Below are 6,032 nucleotides of genomic sequence, written 5' to 3' on the forward strand. Positions count from 1 at the left end.
AAGGGATCTTGGAGATCTATTGATGGAACTACTTTCAGCAAAAGAGGATGGCTACTTGCCTGGCTTAGCATACCTGGATACCGCCCGTGGCATCAAACCCATCGTGGAAAAACTGCCATACAACCTGCAAGAAAAATGGATCACTCAAGGCTCAAAATACAAAGAGGACTACAAGGTTGGTTATCCCCCCTTTTCATTTTTCACTTCCTTCATCTGCTATCAAGCTAAAACAAGAAACGATCCCAGCTTTGCTCTTTCTGGAAGCAGTCCTGTCACAGAAAAGCCTATCTCACGCCACACAAATTTAAGAACTCCAGTCTCAGTTCATACGACCAAAGTCGTTTCTGAGGGCCCACAAAGCGATCCAGATCCTAGAAGGATATATCCAAGCATTGCCCCATCCATAAAAAACCCCACCCCTTAAAGAAATGCCGTGGTTTCAGGCTAAAGACCATTGAAGAACGCAAAACGTACTTGAAAGATCAAGGCGTCTGTTTCAAATGCTGTGCATCCACATCTCATCTCGCACGAGACTGCAAAGTTGTCCTGAAATGTGATGAGTGCAACAGTGACAAGCACATCACAGCTCTTCATCCTGGTCCACCACAACTGTCAACCAAGGCCTCAAGTTCCCGAACAGGTGACAGCGGGGAGCCGGGAAAAGAGGACACTATCCCAGAACCAGTTGCAAGCGCTCTGTGCACTGAAGTTTGTGGCAATGGCGCTAGGTCAAAATCTTGTTCCAAGATATGTCTTGTTAAAGTTTATCCTAAAGACTGCCCACAACAAGCCATCAAAATGTATGCTATGCTCGATGACCAGAGCAACAAGTCTCTAGCCAGGTCAGAGTTCTTCAACTTATTCGGAATAGAAGTTGGCTCATACCCCTACATCCTGAAAACTTGTGCTGGCTTAGCCGCAACCTCCGGCAGGAGAGCAAATGGCTATCAGATCGAAGCAGTAAATGGTGAAGTTAGCCTTGCGCTACCAACACTGATCGAATGTGATGACTTACCAGATAATCGTGATGAAATACAGACACCTGAAGCTGCCCTCCATCACCCGCACCTCAAGAGCCTTGCCAGCAAAATCCCACCTCTTGATAATGATGCCAAGATCCTTCTTTTGCTTGGGAGAGACATTCTCCAGGTTCACAAGGTGAGGCAGCAGATCAACGGTCCTGGTGATGCACCCTTTGCTGAAAGGCTTGACCTTGGATGGGTCTTAGTAGGTGATGTGTGTTTGGGAAAGGTTCATAAGCCCATTGTCCACTGTTATAGAACGAACATACTGGAAGACGGAAGGCCATCATTGTTCAGACCTTGTACGAGCCACATCCATCTCAAGCAAACTGTCAACTCCAGTCAAGTCAAGGGACTCTCACACAGTTGCCGTAGCACTACAATGGACGACAACTCACTCGGCAACACAGTCTTTGCAAGAACAGCGGATGATGACAAGCGTGCCTTCTCCATAGAGGACGAACAGTTTCTGCAGATAATGGGTGATGAGGTTTTTCAGGACGAGTCGAATAGTTGGGTGGCTCCTCTTCCCTTCAGGCCCCCCAGACCACCTTTGCCCAACAATCGTGAGCAAGCAATGACCCGCCTCTTCTCATTACTTCGCACACTAGAGCGTAAACCAAGGATGAAGGACCAGTTCATTGCCTTCATGCACAAGATTTTCTACAACAATCACGCAGAACCAGCCCCTCCACTCCCTAAAGGTAAAGAGTGCTGGTATTTGCCGATGTTTGGGGTCTATCATCCCAGGAAACCCGACCAAATCAGAGTTGTTTTCGACTCAAGCGCACAATGCAATGGCATCTCGCTGAACAACGTGCTACTCACCGGACCAGACTTGAATAACAGTCTAATGGGAGTCCTTATTCGTTTCAGGAGAGAGCGAGTAGCAATCATGGCTGACATCGAACAGATGTTTCATTGTTTTGTCGTGAGAGAAGACCACCGAGACTACTTACGCTTTCTGTGGTATAGAGATAATGATCCCAGCAAGGACATTGTTGAATACAGGATGAGGGTTCACGTATTCGGCAACAGTCCTTCTCCAGCTGTGGCAATATACTGTCTCAGAAGAGCTGCAAAGGAAGGAGAACAGCAGTATGGGTCAGACACCAGACATTTTGTGGAACGCGAGTTCTATGTAGACGATGGTCTTGTTTCCACATCCACAGAGGAAGAGGCAATTTCTCTGCTACAGAGAACCCAAGCATCTCTCTCTGAGTCAAACCTGAGACTACATAAGATCACGTCCAACAGCGTTGACGTCTTGAAAGCCTTCCCTGCAGGAGATCATGCTAAGGGCATTAAAGATCTTTACTTAGATGGAAGCGCAGTACCCACACAGCGAAGCCTTGGATTGAGTTGGGATGTTAAAAGGGACACATTCACCTTCCAAGTGTCAGTCAGTGACAAGCCATTCACACGACGTGGGATTCTCTCCACCATAAACAGTCTTTTTGACCCTCTCGGCTTCGTCGCTCCTGTGACCGTTCAAGGCAAGTCGTTGCTGAGAGAGTTGACCTTAGATGGAACTGACTGGGACAGTCCACTCCCTCAGGACAAATGTAAGGTTTGGGAGACATGGAAAAATTCGCTTCAAGAACTGCAACATCTTCATATCCCTCGAGCGTATACCACCACCTCCTGTTCCAATGCCAGTCGTAAAGAGGTATGCATCTTTTCAGACGCTTCAACCAAAGCAATTGGTGCGGTGGCGTACCTCAAGACAACAGATGCAAACGACCAGGTTCATGTGGGTTTCATTCTTGGAAAAGCTAGACTTGCACCACCAACTGAACCTACCATACCTAGACTGGAGCTGTGTGCGGCAGTGCTAGCCGTAGAAATTGCTGAGTTCATCGTTCAAGAGATCGATATCCAAATCAATGCAGTCACCTTCTACTGTGACAGTAAAGTGGTGCTGGGCTACATTCATAATCAGTCCAAACGTTTCTATGTGTATGTCCACAACAGGGTCCAGAGAAACCGCCAGTCCACACAACCGAATCAGTGGAGGTATGTACCTACGGAGCATAACCCAGCTGACCATGCTTCTAGGTCCGTTCAAGCCTCACAGCTCACCAGAACCAACTGGTTCACGGGTCCAACATTTCTATACAAGTCACAGCCAAGCAGCGAGCAACAAGAGACCTTTGAGTTTATCAACCCAGACGCAGATGTTGAGATACGACCACAAGTTACAACCTGTGTTACAAGTCAAAAGGACAAGTTGCTGGGTTGTGAGAGATTCATGAAATTCTCTTCCTGGAAGTCCATACGGAGAGGAGTTGCAACACTCATCCATGTGGTTTGTTCCTTTAAGGCAAGCAGCGGAGGAACCAATGGATGTAATGGTTGGCATTGGTGCCCTAAACCTCTCACAGCTGACGAGTTGTCCAAGGCAACTACAGTGATTCTTCTTGCTGTGCAACAAGCTTCTTTCCTTGAAGAGCTAGATGCTCTCTCCAAGGGAGCCGATGTTTCCAAGAGAAGCGCTCTAACGAAACTCAACCCGATCATAGATGCAGATGGTCTGCTAAAGGTTGGAGGCAGGTTGACATTAGCTGACTTAAGCGACAAAGAAAGGCATTCTGCCAGGCAAACACCATGTATCCACGTTGCTCATCAAACACTATCATGAGCAGGTCGAGCATCAAGGTCGTACCATCACAGAAGGTGCCATTCGAGCTGCTGGCATATGGCTAGTTGGCGGCAAGCGATGCGTGAGTACTGTTCTTCACGGATGTGTCACCTGTCGAAAGCTTCGTGGGAAAAGAGAGAAACAAAAGATGTCAGACCTGCCGCAAGAGAGACTAAGCACTTCACCACCCTTTACCTACACTGGTGTGGACATTTTCGGTCCTTGGGCCGTGATAGCCAGGCACACAAGAGGAGGTATTGCTCAGAGTAAGCGTTGGGCCGTTCTCTTCACTTGCATGAGCACACGTGCAGTCCACATAGAAGTGATAGAGTCTTTAGACATCTCTTCGTTCATCAACTCCTTGAGAAGATTCTTTGCGTTCCGAGGTCCTTCTGAACACCTATACTCAGACTGTGGAACCAATTTCGTTGGTGCTTGCAAAGAGTTGGAGTTCCAAAAAGTTTTGTCGAAGTCAGAAGTTCAGAGATACACCAACAATCGCGGATGTACATGGCATTTCAATCCACCTCACTCCTCGCACATGGGCGGTGCGTGGGAACGCATGATAGGAATTGCAAGGAGAATCCTAGACTCAATGCTGATGCGTACTCCCTCCTCCAGTTTGACCCACGAAGTCCTGTGCACCCTGATGGCGGAGGTGACGGCCATCATCAACTCCAGACCGCTTGTCTCTGTCTCTTCAGATCCTGACGTCCCTCAGATACTTACCCCAGCAATGCTTCTCACTCAGAAGCAGAGTGTTCCACCTCCTCCAGGGACATTCACTGAGAAGGACCTGTATAAACAACAGTGGCGCCAAGTGCAAAGATTGGCTGACCAATTCTGGAATCGTTGGAAACGCGAATACTTGCAGACACTGCAACTTCGTTGTAAATGGCAAGAAACCAGCCCAAACATCGAAAGAGGTGATGTTGTCTTGATGAAAGATGATAGTACGTGCCGGAACGACTGGCCCATGGCTCTTGTAACAAACACTTTCCCCGGTGGTGATGGAAAGGTCCGCAAGATCGAGATCCGGGTCGTCAAAGACGGAGTGGCCAAAGTGTACCTCAGGCCTATAACGGAGGTTGTTATGGTTTTAAAGAACCAGGGCCCTGTGCTTCGTACGTCGCTTACTACATCCAAGATCAAATGAAACATCCAAGACCAAATCATCGCGCTAACTCTGAGCTCGCTATTCCGGTTCCCCGAACACACCTGTTGTTGACGATTAGTATAGCTGGATGAAGTAATGTGAGATCACTGGGTGGCCCAACAGGGGCTACGCATCGATAGTAGAAACATTGATCGGCAACCCTTTGATTGGTCGGCGAAAATGTCGAAGGAGCGCGCTCGGTATTTTTCGGCAGCAGAGCAAGAACTCTTGAGTGAGGGATTTCAGGAGTTTCAGAGTTTAATTAAAACGCAAGGGAACACTGCAAAGGCTGCAAAAGCAAGGAGAGAGGGCTGGCAGAAAGTTGCTGACAAATCAAACTCGTAAGTAATTCAATAATAACAATAATAATGGAGTGGATTTATATAGCGCTTTTCAAGGCACCCAAAGCGCTTTACAATGCCACTATTCATTCACTCTCACATTCACACACTGGTGGAGGCAGCTACAGTTGTAGCCACAGCTGCCCTGGGGCAGACTGACAGAAGCCAGGCTGCCATATTGCGCCATCGGCCCCTCTGGCCAACACCAGTAGGCGGTAGGGTAGATTTATCATATCACACCATATTATCCAATATTATATTACATTATATTATATTATAATATGTTATATTATATCCCCTTTCACATTAGAGCCACAACAGGACCCACTAGAACATGGGAACAAGTAAAAGTGAAATATAAGAATATTCTACAGAATGGTAATATTTATCACTTATATTGCTTGTCGTCTCTTGGAAAGAGACCCTGGAATACTCTGTTTGTTTGTTCATAACAGCAACCAAGAAAAGGGCAGAGCAAAAAAAAAGACAGGTGGTGGTCCTGCACCCCCTCGTCAACAAGTTGGTTAAGTGAATAATACCCTCACGGGAAAATCGATATCTCTCTATGAGCACACTGTCGCGCTGAGCTAAAGGATCCTGTCTGTCCCGCAATATACGCTGAATTCTGAGGACTCTCCTTATCAATCTTGCACCTTCCGCAATGGGTTGCTCGCGTAAACGGACAGGATATGACTGCGACAGACTTCCCAAATCCACCTTCGCTTTTATAGCCGTGGTCTCTCATCTTGATTACACGAAGTAATTTACAATTACTACTCTGAAATATGAATTACATCTGTAATAATCACATACATGTAATAGAATGTTAATAGTACATTTCCCTTTTTTAGGGAATGACCTGTATGTATCTG

Source organism: Rhamphochromis sp. 'chilingali' (assembly GCF_963969265.1).
Source record: "Rhamphochromis sp. 'chilingali' genome assembly, chromosome: 22".
NCBI classification, from domain to species: domain Eukaryota; kingdom Metazoa; phylum Chordata; class Actinopteri; order Cichliformes; family Cichlidae; genus Rhamphochromis; species Rhamphochromis sp. 'chilingali'.